Source organism: Myiozetetes cayanensis, unplaced genomic scaffold (genome assembly GCF_022539395.1).
Source record: "Myiozetetes cayanensis isolate MyiCay16 unplaced genomic scaffold, myiCay2020 scf2-11, whole genome shotgun sequence".
Classification (NCBI taxonomy): Eukaryota; Metazoa; Chordata; class Aves; order Passeriformes; family Tyrannidae; genus Myiozetetes; species Myiozetetes cayanensis.
The window spans coordinates 39,409,884-39,424,320 of NW_026087411.1; the positions used below are offsets into that span (position 1 = coordinate 39,409,884).

General features: G+C 46.4%; 1 long non-coding RNA gene across 1 annotated transcript; it reads left to right on the plus strand.

The window, feature by feature from the left end:
• Positions 1 to 1,819: 1,819 nt before the first annotated feature.
• LOC126640611 (uncharacterized) lies at positions 1,820 to 11,409 on the plus strand. The gene is made up of 3 exons (XR_007629099.1): positions 1,820 to 2,807; positions 8,950 to 9,016; positions 10,814 to 11,409. It is a non-coding gene; the product is annotated as an uncharacterized LOC126640611 (long non-coding RNA).
• The last annotated feature ends 3,028 nt before the right edge of the window (positions 11,410 to 14,437 follow it).

Consider the following 14,437-nt stretch of genomic DNA (forward strand, 5'->3'; position numbering starts at 1 on the left):
CTTTGCACTGCTGACTAAAGTCTCCTACACGTGACTCTGTCCCATCTGCCACAAAGGACTGTTCACATTTTCCATTCTTGACTCCATGTGGCTGCTCTGAACATCCCAGGTTATCGGTGCACAAACCAGCTGCCTTTCCTACTGCTTGGCTCTTGATAGCCTCTTGACCAGGCCTTCATCGCTGCTCAGCACCCATGCCAGGGTCACTAAGGCAGTTAGCACAGTGTGAAGATACATTTATTTTTGGAGGACTTTTCTTTTGGGAGCCTGGTGGGTAAGAGTTCAGGTTCTCCCTCTCTCAGGAGGTTCCTGACTGTGCAGTGGACTTTCAGAGGTAGAAGCACTGCAGAAGTCCTGAGTATCCTGGAGCTCCCATATAGCACAGGAAAAAACCCATTATGGGGAAGCTGCTAATAGCAGAGGTAAGCTCTTACCCGCATTTTCCACTGGTGTCACAGACTCTGGAGAATCAGCTTGTTTCAGACAGGTTCCCAAACTGCTTTTTAGTGTTTATCCAAAACAAGCCTGTGCATTGACATTTCCTATCCCAAAACGGCCTAACCAAATTAAAGGAATGAACCCCGTTGCACAGATGCTGCTCCATTATGCTTCTACAACTGGAGTGGGGCCAGAACACAATCCCAGCTTGACCCCCCTCTTATTCCCCAAAAAGAGCCATTTGAGGACACTGAAGCTCAGTCCAGATCTAACTTTCATAGCCAACCCCTTTCTGTGTAGTGAGTAAAATCCTAATGCAGTTCAGAAATGTGGCTATGTGTAACTGCTGGGCAATTGACCGGTAGGATTCATAATACTGTTCACTTTGGAGTGTTTGGGTTACAAAAATCCATCCCATCAGGATGGTCTGTCACTTGGATGTCTTCATGTTGACCTAAAGTTTGGCCCTTTCATTTTGCATGCTCTCTCACTTTCCAAGGCATGTCTGTTGCTCTTCTAGCCATCTCCTTATGGTTATGACACTTGGGGCCACACATTCTCTTACCTGAGATTTTCACAGCTGCTGCTCTTTGAAATGGTTGCAAGAGGTGCTGAGTGGGATGGGATGACCTGTTGCTCTCAGGTTTATTTCTTTAGAGCATCTTTAACAAGAAAGACTGTAAGATATATAATTAAAATACTTCTAGATTACCAAGTCTTGTCTTGTCAAACTTCTTGTTATGACTCCTTGTGAATGTGACATTTGTGAGCTGTTTTACCACAGCTTTTAATCACTTTTTGGTGAGAAAAGAAGTTACATAATTCGAGCTTTTCCTTCTTCCTTCTCTTTTTTGCACTCAAATTTACCATATTTTCAGATAGATCGTGCCTATGTCAGCAGCTGGTGTGGTGCAGCAGGAAGCAGATCCACAGAGGTGGCTGTTTTGTGCCAAGGACTTGATATGTCAGGGGATTTACACCAGACTGCCTCAGTTCTGGTTCCCAGGGACCAGACACTCATTAGATGTTGGAGTGTAGGAGTTATGCTGCTGGGGTCCATCTCCTGGTTTCCTTTCACTCGAAGGGAATCCAGTTAAAAAATTGCTCCCTGACGTAAACCAAAATATGGCAAGTGGGACAAACAGGGCATGTGCCTCATGAACTCACTCCTGATGCAAACTAAAGCAAGGACATAGAAAGACCTGTCAAGAGACCAAGGCCTGAGACATCACTTGAGGTCCCACATGCTTTGTATGTGTGGCAAATGGGTCAGTTCTTTGGCTAGTGATACAGCTGTTTTTCTTGGCTGAGCAGCTCTCTTACTCTTTTTTGGATATAGCAGCTAATCTATTCTTCTCTCCTCGTACACTTCCCCAACCTCCCCTTTTGCCAAACCTTCACTAAGCATATACATATATGTGTGTGTGTGTGTGTGTGTGTGTAGGCAGTCATGTCTGCTGCTGGGATTTCCTCCCAAACAATACCTGTTGTGCTGGCCACAGCGGTTCTCTTGGTTCCCATGCTCAGAGCAGTTTGAGTTTCCTGCTGGCTCAGCAGCAAGACTTTCAGAGCTTTTTATACTTATTCTTCTCTAGGAGCCAAGCGGAGGAGCGCAGTTTGCCTGTGAATAGCGAGCTGGCTGGGCAGGCAGCAGGAAGCTTGCATACTAAACCGTGTGAACTTTGAGGAGGGGAGGAAGGAGGCTGGGGGCTGCTGGCTGGGCTTCACGAGGCGTTTGCTGCAGCTCTCTGCCTTATAAACTCATCATCTCAGCACAGGGATGCCTTTCGCCAAAGGAACAATAATATCTGTAAAATGGGAGTGGAAAGAAGCGAGAGAGAGGAAAATGGAATTATATAGAAAACAGGAGGAGGGATTGGAAAGTGGAGAAGAGTGAGGAGGCTTGGGTTTTAATTATTCACATGAAAACTTGTGCACGGGTTCCTTGCACGTAGAGATGCCACTGTACTGCTGGGCTCATGGGCCCTCTTGTTCACCACCCCCTTATTACCCCGACAGTGGTCACACCAACTTCTTTGGGTAGGGGCAGCTTTTCTGTATTTCTCAGACAAAGTCAAAAGCACAGGAATTAAAGCATACTTCTCTCTTCCCCCCTGCATACCCCTTCTACTCCTTTCCGTTGCTGTCAGCAAAAATTAATAAATAAGCAGGTTCCCATTCACAAGGACCAGGAATCATGGTGCGTCTATGAAAGAGTGGTTTGAAGAGCAGCGCTGTGAAACACCAGTGCCTGCTTGTCAGTCACAGGCAAAACCATCCCTGGAACAGGGAGAGAGGTGTTTTGTCAGCTGCTGTGGCTCTGCTGCAGATGCAAGCATGCTGAGGGCATTCTCGGGAAAGAGTGGGAGGTGAGGAGGGGAGAGAGGGAAGGGGAGTGGGGGGAAGGGGAAGGGAATGGAAAGGCGAAGAGAAGGGAAAGGGGAAGGGAAGGGAAGGGAAAGGCGAAGGGGGGAAGGAACCTATCTGCCTGCAGACCTGCTGCCTGCTTCCTACTTGTGTCTGCATAATCAAATGGGGAATAGGTTGTGCCTGTGCTTTGAAAATGGAGTGACAGAGGATCACACATACTGCACTGATGCTTCCTGAGCAAGAGTGGCCTGATATGGGTATTGTGCCATGGTGCCTACTGGGGGGATGGCCCTGTTCAGAGAGAGCCTCTGTGTGTGTGTGATGTAGAGGTGGAAATGTTCAGCAGAGTGACCAACTGGGAGAGGGGGCGAGGCAAGGCTCCGTTAGTTTGTGCCGTAGCGTCATCGTGAAGTGATGAGACCTTCCTGACCTGATCCGAAATAATAAGAACCCCCAGCTTTCCCTTTGTTTCAGAGCACCCTTCTGTGAGGGTGCCCACTACTCCAGGCTCTTGTTCCCCTACCCAGCTCAGCAGCACTCTGTGTCTGGCTCCCAGCTGAGCACTGCACAATGCAACAGGTATATTTGGCACCTGCATCCCCATGGTGCCCCTGCAGAATGAGTAGCCTTCCCCAGAGGCCTGTGAGTGCTGGGAAAATGGGGAGATACATTCCCAGGTCCCAGAGTGGGCTCATGGAGAGCCAGTGGAGATCCTGAGGGAGAGTCACCTGCCAAGCTCATTTAGCTCTGCCCAGGCAGCTTGTGGCAGAGCACCTGCACCTCCGAAGGAGGCAAATCTCTTCACCGTGGTCTTCTTAGAAAGTACAAAAGCAGTCACAAAATTGGGGAATATACCATGAAATTCATGCATTTTCTGTTTATCTTCCCTCCTGACTCAGCAGAGGATCAGTTTAAATTACATGTACTTGATGACCTTGGTGCCTCTGTCTGTTTTTAAGACTATCCATTTCTTGTAAGACCAAATATTTAGTTGCTTGTAAACTCCTGAAAACGTTATCTGTCTACTGCTTAGCTGTTTTTTTCTGTTCTGAGTATCTGTCTCAGGCTGAATACATCTGGGAAGCTTCAGCAAAAAATATTTTTACTTGCTTACAAGAAAGAGATGAGAGAAACAATTTTTTTCTCTTCATATTCAAACATGTTCTTAAAGTGAGCTGTTGAGAAACTCTAGCACTTTCTGCCTCTGAAGAAGAGGCTTGAAATCTGGCAGATATCAGGAATGCACCTTTGGTTGTTTTTCATGGGGGGAAAAATAAGTTGAACTGAGAAATCTTAGGAAATAAAAAAAGCCTCAGATCTCAGACATTCAACAGAAACTTCTTAAGAGTTAGAATCTGAATTCTCTGAAGGCACTTGCTCAGTGGAAACTTGTTAAAGTCTGGTGGCTAAATCATAGATGATGGTGTGGCCGGCACAGAGCAGCCTCCTGCTGCAGGTGCAGAGCAGCAGCTCTTTGACCTTGTTTTTCTGTGCTGGCAGGGTCACTGTAGTGCTGGAGATACTCTTGGCTGTGCTCCTTTGCCGATACTCAAACACGCAGGAAGGCTGATGCTGACTAGGGCTGGACCTGGCCGAGGGAGGAAGAGAAGGAGAGAGGGAGTCCTACTGCAGCACAAGAGCTGAGGGCACCCTCCCTGGAGAGGGGAACTAATGACAGGTGTGGAGGTAGACGTGGGAGCAGGACCAAAGCAGAAGACAGGCTGAAAGGACCAGGAGAAGCAGGAGGAGTCAGATTTGGGAATATATCTCCTCACCAGATCATGCATCCTGCAGAACCTGGGACACAGCAAACCCAGGGATTTCTGCAGCACAGTAGTTGTCTGTTGTTAGCAAATATTTGGGGTAAGCTGTGGGCTCAGGCTGCGAATGAGTTCTGCCTGCTCCCTCAGCAGAGGTTGTTGGGCTATCAGTATTCCCAGTTATTCTTCTTTTCCAGCATGATGGAATTAACAGCTGAGAATAAGAGCCAGTTCTGCCAGTGAGTCATGCGGTAGACAGTATGATGCCACATGATGGGATTCCTGCATTTTTATTTCGGTTTGCCATATGCAAATCAAGGAAATGACACAAACCTGACGTAGACTGAAAGCATGGGAAGCTTGTAGGGTCAAGCGCTGGGCAGTTAGAAATGCTTGATTTAACACTGCCCTTGCCACCTGAGTCCCATCTGCACAGGCATCATGATAGGGCTGCTTTTAGCTACAGGATCAAATGCATATGTAAATATTTGTTTTTCCCCATAACTCTCTCTTCTAATGCCCAAGGCAGACGGTTCTCAGCGAGGGAGTGGAGCACGTATGGGGAAAGGTCCTTGTCCTGCCTAATTGCAGCTGTGCAGGATGAGAGGATCGCTGCTTCACCTTCAGGCCACAGCAGACTCCAGCCGTCGGCATTGGGGATGGTAGGCAGCACCTGTGTCCCTGGCCTGCAGCAAGGCCAAAACAGATGGAGTCCTCAGTTAAATTATCTACCAAACTCAAACAAACCCCCATGAGGCAGGTGCAGAGTGAAGCTTTGTATAATTTGTAACTTGACCACAGATGGGAAAACTTAGGACCCTTGGGAAGGCACATCCCCCTTCCCTGGCTCTATCAGTACCAGCCTCTGAAGACAGACATGTTTAATCTCTTGATTTGAACAGAGCAAGCTAACATATATCTTCCTAATCTTATTCTAGGAGGCAGTTGAATTATTTTAGCTAAAAATTGCCAAAAGAGTCTGCCTGAGGCAGACATCCAGCATGGTTTATTTCAGCTCAACCGAGCCATCATTAATGGCAACAGTTAAGCAAATGCAGACAGCGCTCACAGGAGGAAATGAGAAACTTTGCCTCTGTGGATGGCCACACCATGTGTACATGAGCACATGAAATCCTGCTGCTACACATCCCGTTAGCTGATTGCTACAGGCAAATACCTGAGCTTGTAATGTGGCATTTGCAGGCTCCAGGGATGGACTGGCCGTTTTACAGAGTTACTGGACACTTTGTGTTTTGCTGTTGAATCAAATGTATTTTAGTGATGGTAAAGCGTGAGAGAAACACTTTGGGTTTATCTTTCCCTGCAGGAGGTGGAGGTGCAGAGGGACGGTCATGCTGGCCCTGCTGGTGTGCAGCACACACGGCACGTGTGACAGGTTGCTTTGCAGAAGGATGTTGCCATGGTGGCTCTGAGCAGTCCTGGGTGCTCATCTGACAATCTCTACACCAACGGAGGTTTTGGTAGGGGGTGGAAGAGGCTGTGAAGGTCAGCATCAGGGGGTTAGCAGCTCTTACGGCCAGTCTGCATTTTCCCTATTCTGCAGGAAGAGGTCTTTTCCTTTCTTGTTACGCTTTATCTAGAGCTGTGTAAACACTCTCTCCTTGATGTTGACACCTTCAAATGATTTTATCTTCTTCTTAGGGATTTACTTATCCAAACTGTACTATTTAGTTATTTAATCTTCCCTTTAGTTATTTGATTGTTGTTCATTGTTGAATTCTTTCGAATATGATGTCTCCTTGACACTCGAGTGCCTGCAGTTGCTTTCTCTGTTCAGAGCATGGCTCAGACCCAGCAGCACCCTGCAGTGAGAAGCCATCTCCCTTCTCCTCTATGATACAATATGTTCTTCACCTCTCTGCAGGTCAAAGTCAGACCAAGTTCATTTTATAAACCAGCATGTAGTTTGCTACTGCTTCTCATCCATTTGTTAGGCCCCTTTTGGCAACTGCCATGGGTTATTTTTCTGAATGTTTCCTGGCATTGCCCATGTCCTAGGCAGGAGCTGTTAGATGCTGTTTTCCTTCCCAATCTCCCATTTCAGAAACATTTTTTGGTGAGTTTGAAATCATAACCAGAAACTGAAGCTCGTGCACTCGTTCTCATTGCTGCATCCAAAATGACCCTTTAAAAAAGAAAAAAAAAATGGTTTACATTTTCATAATTCTTCAGCTTGGGAAATGATTCCTCTCCATTCACAGCCACACTGGACACTCCCTGCGGTCTGAGCAGGCTGACAGTTTGGTTATATGGAAAGGGAGTGGCATTAAAATGGTGAGCAAGGCTCCTCTGGATAAGTTCAGCCCTCTGTTATTCTCAGCACTAATGCATTCTGCTGAAACTCATGCAGAGGTTTTAAGAGCTGGTTATTTGGACAGGTAAAAGCTTTGGAATGGTATAGGTACTCTGCGCAGGTGACATTTAATTTTTATATTCAATGTACATTAGGACATGAAAAGACCCAATTTCAACCTAATGTGCAAATGACACCTAACCCCAACCTGTGAAACATGCACTACCTGAAGAGCATTCACTAGGGTGTTTATGCAGATTTCATCTTTCTTATGATACCTTTTTGACTATTTCTTCTCTGCAGGCATTAGAAGTGGAAATAGGATGGGGTTTGTACCTAACCTCATAAACAGGGAAAGGAGGGAACAAAAGGTCTTTGTCAGTGTAGCTCCCCAGTGCCATTGCGTTAAACCACAGTGAGCTGGAAGCTTCTCCAAAGCAGTGGAGCCAAATGTCCCACTCTGTTTGCCTGTGGGTCATGAGTTATTTTTTCTGCTTTTGAGATCTGAACTCTTCAAAACTTTGTCTTGTATGGATAAACAAAAGCTCGCTACAGCCTATGGAGAGACCTGGAAACCATTAGGTGCAGAAACATCACAGGACTCCAAAAATGAATGCAGACTTCTTTTTAAGTGAAAATAATATATACTTTTAAAGGGCAGAACATGGAAATACATTCACAATGGTCACTATCAGGAGCTGCTGGCAGTTTGTCTGAACAGAAAAGTCCTTTTCTTGGAGATTTTTGCTACCCCTCAGTCTTCTGTCCATTTCAATGTTGTTACTTGCAGTGTTTAAGCATCATTAAGTTTAAATGCATAAATTTTCTTTGGCTATTCAACCCCAGCCGCTTTTGGGAAGGAATTGGCCAGAATCCCTGAACCTAAAATAATCAAACGTCTGTCTTCCCATTAAAAAAGCCGCCATTTATCTGACAAGCAGTGAAAAATGGAATAGGTAGCTCAGTATAAGCATCGTTTGAGAAACCTGTTGTTGCAAAACCAGGCAAGTGGCTTGCACATAACCAGATGATACCTTTGCCAATACCCAGGTAGTTACATGGCATGTCAGTATATTTGGTTTCTTAACATGCTTTACTTTTATTTTCAGTCTCTTGGTTTCTATCACCCTCTTTAGAAATACTCCAGCCACAACTTGTAACCTTTACAGGCTCATCCAAGGAGCATGGCCTTTCAGACACTCCTTTTGAGAATATTTATTGTGCTTCAGGAGAAGTTGTCTTTGTTTTGAGATTGTTCTGGGCATGAGAAATAAAAATTAAAATGGAGATGGTGGCCAGCACAAAGAACCAAACAAAATAATTTTAATGAATTTCCATACGTGCTAATCCACCCTCCCCTGCAGGAAAAACAACTCTCAGATGAATGAAGCATATGGCACAGAAGATGGAGTGCCAATGCCAAGTTTGTCTTTGCCTTAGCAGAACTCTCTGCAAAATGCTGAAGTTGCAGATCTTCTGAACGTGCTCATTGAGAGAAAGGGGAAGGCCTATTCCTAATGCCTTTTTAAATGGGATTGTGCACTCTCACTGCTTAAATCCTCATTTGGTAGGAAATTATTGTGGGTGCAGTGCTACCTCCAATGCTCAAACTACCTGCCATGGAGAGCAGTGCACGTTGCAGCAGCAAAGAAAACCCATCAATGAGGTGGGCTAAATATTTGAGAAGGATCTGAAGCCCACACTAACCTGCCTTCTGTGTGCACATGGGCTAACTAGCTGTGACGAATGCCCTTTTGGCAAGCAGGCATACCTGCTGCTGTGTGGTTAGACACCCTGTTCCTGGCCATGGTTTGTTATCCAGTTGGTGTTTATGTTGCTGGGAATATTTGAGGACATGACTGTATTTGAGCTGTCCAGAAGTGAGGCATTCAGTGTAAGTCCCTTCATCATGAGTTGTTCTACAGTGAGCAGAGAGACAGTCATTCCAATCCCCCACAGGTTTTTTATCCTAAAATAGGTGTGGAGTGTTGTGAAAGGTGCCTCTGTCATTCCAGAAGCTCAGAGAAAACCTTCAATGCCAGCTAAGCCCGTGTCCAACCATTACAGGTCTGTCTACTCCCAGCTTGTGAGGCTCTGGGAGGACATGCTGCTGATGGGTCCTGATGTGGCACAGGTAAATGGAATGTCACCACCAACCTGCTCTGCTCTCTTCTGAAGGATGTAGGATGCTGGAGGAACTTCAAGTAGCTGTCAGCAGTACACCTCTCCACGGTTGGGTAACAGCTAAAGACGAGTGTCTAAATTAAGAAGTTAAGCATCTAAAGCCTTTATTGAACCCATCTCTGTGGGGACTGAAGCTGAGCAGACTTACATGTCAGGAAAAAGTCCCCTGTTTCATAAGGCAGGGATGAATTCCCCACCTTTGGCCCCATGTGTCGCCTCCCACAGTGAGTAAGCAATGCCTCTCTTTCCAGAAAGTAGAAGATACCTGACACAGTGATGAAATTAATGGGTCAGGGACCTCTTTTGTTTAAATGAATGCTGGGAGACGCAGAAGTAGAGTTGATTTTTCACATGGTTAATGTTCCCAATCCTCTTTTTAGTCCTCTCATGGCAAATGTGTACTTTGCAGCTCAAAGTCGCATGAATCTCTGCTCAGCAGAAATGTAAATGTTTTGATAAAACTGTTCTTAACAAGTTTAATTCACTTAATCAGCTTGATTAACTGCAGAGCTTTATCGTCTTTAATTGGGAAGGATTTGCTATAAATTAACATTTTTTGTAATTTTATGAAGAATGTGGCAGTGTGCAGGAGCTTGCTGCCTTGGCGGTGGCACGGGAGATGCTTGTCTCTGTGCCAGCTGTTCCCCTGCAGCCTCACGTTTTAGAGCCCTGGAGACCTTTGGGTGCTGAGTCTGCCCACAAGGCCAGGCAGATGCTGGTCAAGGGGCAGGATGGACATGCAGCTGGAAGTGTCTCAACAGATACTATTTCTTTTCTCTTGTGTTTGTATCTCCTAGATGATTAATCATCCCTTTCAGGAGAAATGCAGCATGCCTCTTCTTCCAACAAGTCCCACATAAAGCAAGCACGGTTGTCCACAACAGCCCTCTCCTTGTTTTGGTTCATAACCAGCCTCAGCCTGCACTGAGATTTCAAAGGCTGGCTGAACAAAGTCCCCAGGTTTATGAGTAGAAAGAGGTGCACATGTCATCTTGGGTGCACATCCCATCTGGTCTTTCCTGTCTTCTATTTAATGTGGCAGACTGACAGGCTGTAAAATATGTCCAGCTGGAAAGAAGATAATTTTGGTTTACTCTGTCCAGTCTCATTTTTCAGAACTTAATATCCAGTTGTGTGAAACCTCCCAGGCCCTGGAGGCATAGTATTAATTTTTTTAAATAGGAGGTTTACTGTCCACATTACTTTTTTCTGTGCCTTTTGCTCAGTATCTCAGACTAGACAAACAAAGGAGAGATTGGAAACAAGTGAACTATCCCCTTAAATTTAGAGTCTGCCCAAAGCCCTGGAGCAGGCAGAGCATCAACACAGTGTCTGCTCCGGTGGGTTTGCTCTTTGCTCGGCAAGGCCTGTTCTCCCTCGCACTGCCGTGCTGCAGAGCCGCAGTGCAGCGGGTCCCAGGGGCCTTCCCATCAAAGTGCATGGGCAGAAAAACATGGTAACACATCTCTCCTCAGACAGCTTTGCACTTTTACTCCCTGTCTGACTCTGAATTGGAATGGTCCCTGAGAAAACAGTGTATTTCACAAGAAAGGAAGGTTTTTCATCCTTTCCTAGAACTTCCATGGTCCTTCTGCTTGCATGGCTCTCACAGGCCACTGTGGTGTAAGAGGAGGCATTTCTAACAGCAAACAACCCAGTTCCTCTTTCACCTTTGACATTTCTACATTTTGACATTTCTACATTTTGACATTTGACGTTTTTGTTTTTTTCTCTTTTTTTTCCACAGACTAAACATTCACATGTCATATCCTGTTCAAGGAGTTGTTTCAATGGATGCGCTGCCAGCAAAGACACTTGGGTTTCGATGGCTGATCCTTTGCAATTGTAACGGCATTTAATGAAAGGTCTTGTCGTTGGAAGGACAAAATATCCTTTATCCAGCTTCAACTTCTGAAAGAAACACCACAAATATTTTTGGATTGGATGTGAAATGTTGTGTAAATTCTGTAATACCAAGGGGGAATATCAGTCCTTTCCTTATTAACAAACTATATATCAAAACAAGAGTGCTTAAAGCCTAAATGATTTTATACACAATGAATTCATCAGAGTTTTACATCCCCAGTAAGGGGAGTACTTAAATATAGAAGAAACATGCAAAAATAATTTAGATATGAAACTAAAGAAATATTTGTGTATTTGGTTGGTTTCTTTTTAAAATTAGATTTAGCTTTTCTTTTCAATTCCTCCTCTCTGAAGTTGCTTGCACTTTGAGGCTGTGCATCCTGAGCCCCGGAGGGCTCTGGCAGGAACAAGCAGGGACACAGGAGCCCTGAATGACTTATCATAAAGGCAGAGATTCAGAGCTGTCCTTCAAAATTATTTCAGTTCATGGTGCAGCTGCTGCAGCGTATGTTGAAGGCCACAGCTTACTGGTGCAGTCAGAGGAAGTGGTGAAAACCTCCATCAGTGTTCAGGATGCAGCATGGTTTGGGTGGCTTGGAAAAAGAAAGTTTTGTTGCCTGTTACTGGATCCAAAGGCAAAGCAGCTACGTGTTGCTGATTACCTCCTGGGAGAAGTACCAGGTGACTGACGACTTTTAAATTGCTTTTTCATTGTGCTGTGTGAACTGCACATAGGGATGGGCTGCACTGGAGGCTGTTGCATCACAGATCATGCTTTCAGCAGAGCTTTAAAAAAAAAAAACCGAAAGTAAACAGTGTTATTTTCAGCCTGAACAGTGAGCAAATTCTCAGTATCTAAATGAGAGCCCTTGAAGTAAGCTCCAGGTGCTGCAGGAAGTGGTGGAGGTGACTCAGTAAATGTCACACTTCTCTCCAAGTCAGTTCTGAAGCGGTGTCCAGAAATAACATTTCATAGGCATCTGGCAGTTTGAGATGGCCCTGCTTTTTCATGGAATTCCACACTAGCGCTACCTGGCACCTTCAGGATTTTACACCCCCTTTTTTGGCCACAAATATTGGCCTTTATCTTCCTCTCTTTTTTCTTCACTCTAAAGACAGAGATATGACAAGTCCTGCAGATCTCTCAAAAGTGAGAGTTGGCCTTAGCCCTGCTGTCAACTGCCCCAGCTAGTGGAGAGGGACAACACTCCTGGAGCCTGGCTCTGCCTGCTTGTGCCTGGGAGAGAGCTCTAAGGAGGTGCAGAGTGGCGGCATGCAGCAAGCTGCACCTCATGCTGGCAGTGAAAGCAATGTGGAGCCCCTTGCCTTAGCATGAACTGTCACCTCCTGCTTTCACAATGATGGGGTTTCATATCCTTTCTGGAGCTGCCTGGGCTGCAGGCCAGCCTGCCCAACCGCCTTGTCTCAGAGGAGGCTGGGGCTTAGCTGGATCCCCCAGCTGGACCACCTCCACCCCCATGTGCAGGCCTTTGCTCAGCTGTGGGCACCACAGCCTGTGGGAGCACAGTGTGGGCTGGGAATGGAAATGGGGATGACATGGGATGGCAGGGAAAACTTTGTCCTGTCCCATGGGATCCCAGTGTGCACAGGCAGGGGCTGTCTGTGCCCACCCTCCTCTGCAGGATTGATGAGCATGTTGTTCTAAACATATTTCCCCTCCTTCCCCTTCTCAGCCAGTGCCCTCTGTGCTTGTGCCTTGTGTCAGGATGCTTTGTCCACCTAAGTTGCTCATACAAGTCCCTTAGCATTTGGTAAGAGTGGCAGTGGGGCTCTTCCACTTCCATGCCCAGGGCAGATGGATGAGCTGGAAGTGCCTGCATTACTGGCTCAGTTCAGGCTGGGGATGCCCTTTTGAGCAAACATCCTGGTTGCTCCCACACACTCCACTTCTGTTCGCCTTGTGGAGTGACCTCGCAGTACATAGGCTGGGTTTCTGGTGGAGGAGACTAAACTGGAAAATGCTCCCAAGTAACACCCTGTCTACCTCACGGCTCAGTTCATTGAGCCAAACTGCAGCTACTCTTAAAACGTGTGCTACATGGGTGTAAAATCCTCAGTCCCAAGTGCTTTGCCCTACAGATCTGCTCCTGTTGGACTGCATGACTTTGTCTCACAGCCTCAACCCTTGGGACTGCTGCTGAGGTACGGGAGCAAACCTGAGCTCTCTTGGTAGTGGCCACAGCCCAACCTTTTTGGGACGTTATAGACTAAAACTGGCCCCAGACAACTTTGACACACCAAAGTGTCAAGCACAGCAGTTCAGCAGTGTTGGCAGAAACCCACAGTGCCTGGACAAGGCAGATAGGTGGGATGGGAACCACTACAACTGCCCCAGAGCGAGTCCTTGGGATCTTTGTCTTCAGTTCTCTGCTGCAAATGGGGATCACTACATTTCTGTACCTGACTGGGGTATGATGGGGGTCAGAGGGATCTTGTTGTCCTTGAAGGACCCAGGGGCACCACAGTGAGGGGCACTACAGAAGCACTTTGGTGGCAGCACCCTCAGCCACGTCTCCATGCCATGCCTGTGATCCCCAGACTGGAGGCAGAGGTGCAGGAGGCTAGACAAAAGGCACAGACGTCATGGGACAGATTTTGTTTCTAAACACTCAAACATCACAGGTGGTGGGGTTTTTGTCTGCATGTCATTTTAGCCCAGTAAGTACAGAAAATGGGGACTGCTTTGCTTCTGACTTACACTGAGGGGATTGTGTGTGTCCTCATTATGCATTGTGTTTCCTAGCACAGAAAGCAAGTTTTCAGGGCTTCTGATATTCTGCTTCAAAAATTCCTACCTTCTTTTTTTACTTAGATGAAGGAACTCTTTGGAGAATGATGTCACCTGAACCTCAAATACTCAGAAGTTTTTGATCATGAGTTTTGGATGGCTTCAGGGTCAGGCTTGCTGATTTACAAAGCGTATACACACACACTTCAAAATTGTAAAATATGGAAGCAATTTGTGTATGCTTGGGAGAGGTGCTCACAGGCTTGAAGTTTTGGGGTTTTTTTGCTGTGTCTTTACAATTTCTGAGTCTCTGGGGATTTTTACTGTTCCTTTCAAGCAGACACAAATGGCTTATGCGGAGCACGAGGCCTGGCCCTTGGAGTGTGGGAGTAGGCAGCTCTGAGAAGTGATCAGCCCTAGAAGCAGCTTCTTGTGCAGACCCTTCTCAGTTTTCTCTGGGAAGGAGCCAGCACAGAGCACCCTGTCTGCTTCTGAGAGCCCATCCGAGACCACGGCCTTACGATCTCCAAACTGCTGCAATACCAGGGTCGCACTTGTACCCTTTCCAAGCAGCGAGGGCAGACAACAGCTGAGTTGGCAGGCTTGGCAGCCCCTGACTGGTGGGGCAGGCTGTGCCTCTCTGACCTTTATAGTGGGGTCAGCCCTGCAAGCTGGCCAGCTCAGCTCCCCCTCTGCTGTGGCTGCTGGGGGGAAAGAAACAAAATGTCCAGGCAGATTTCCCTGAAAAGGTCAAAG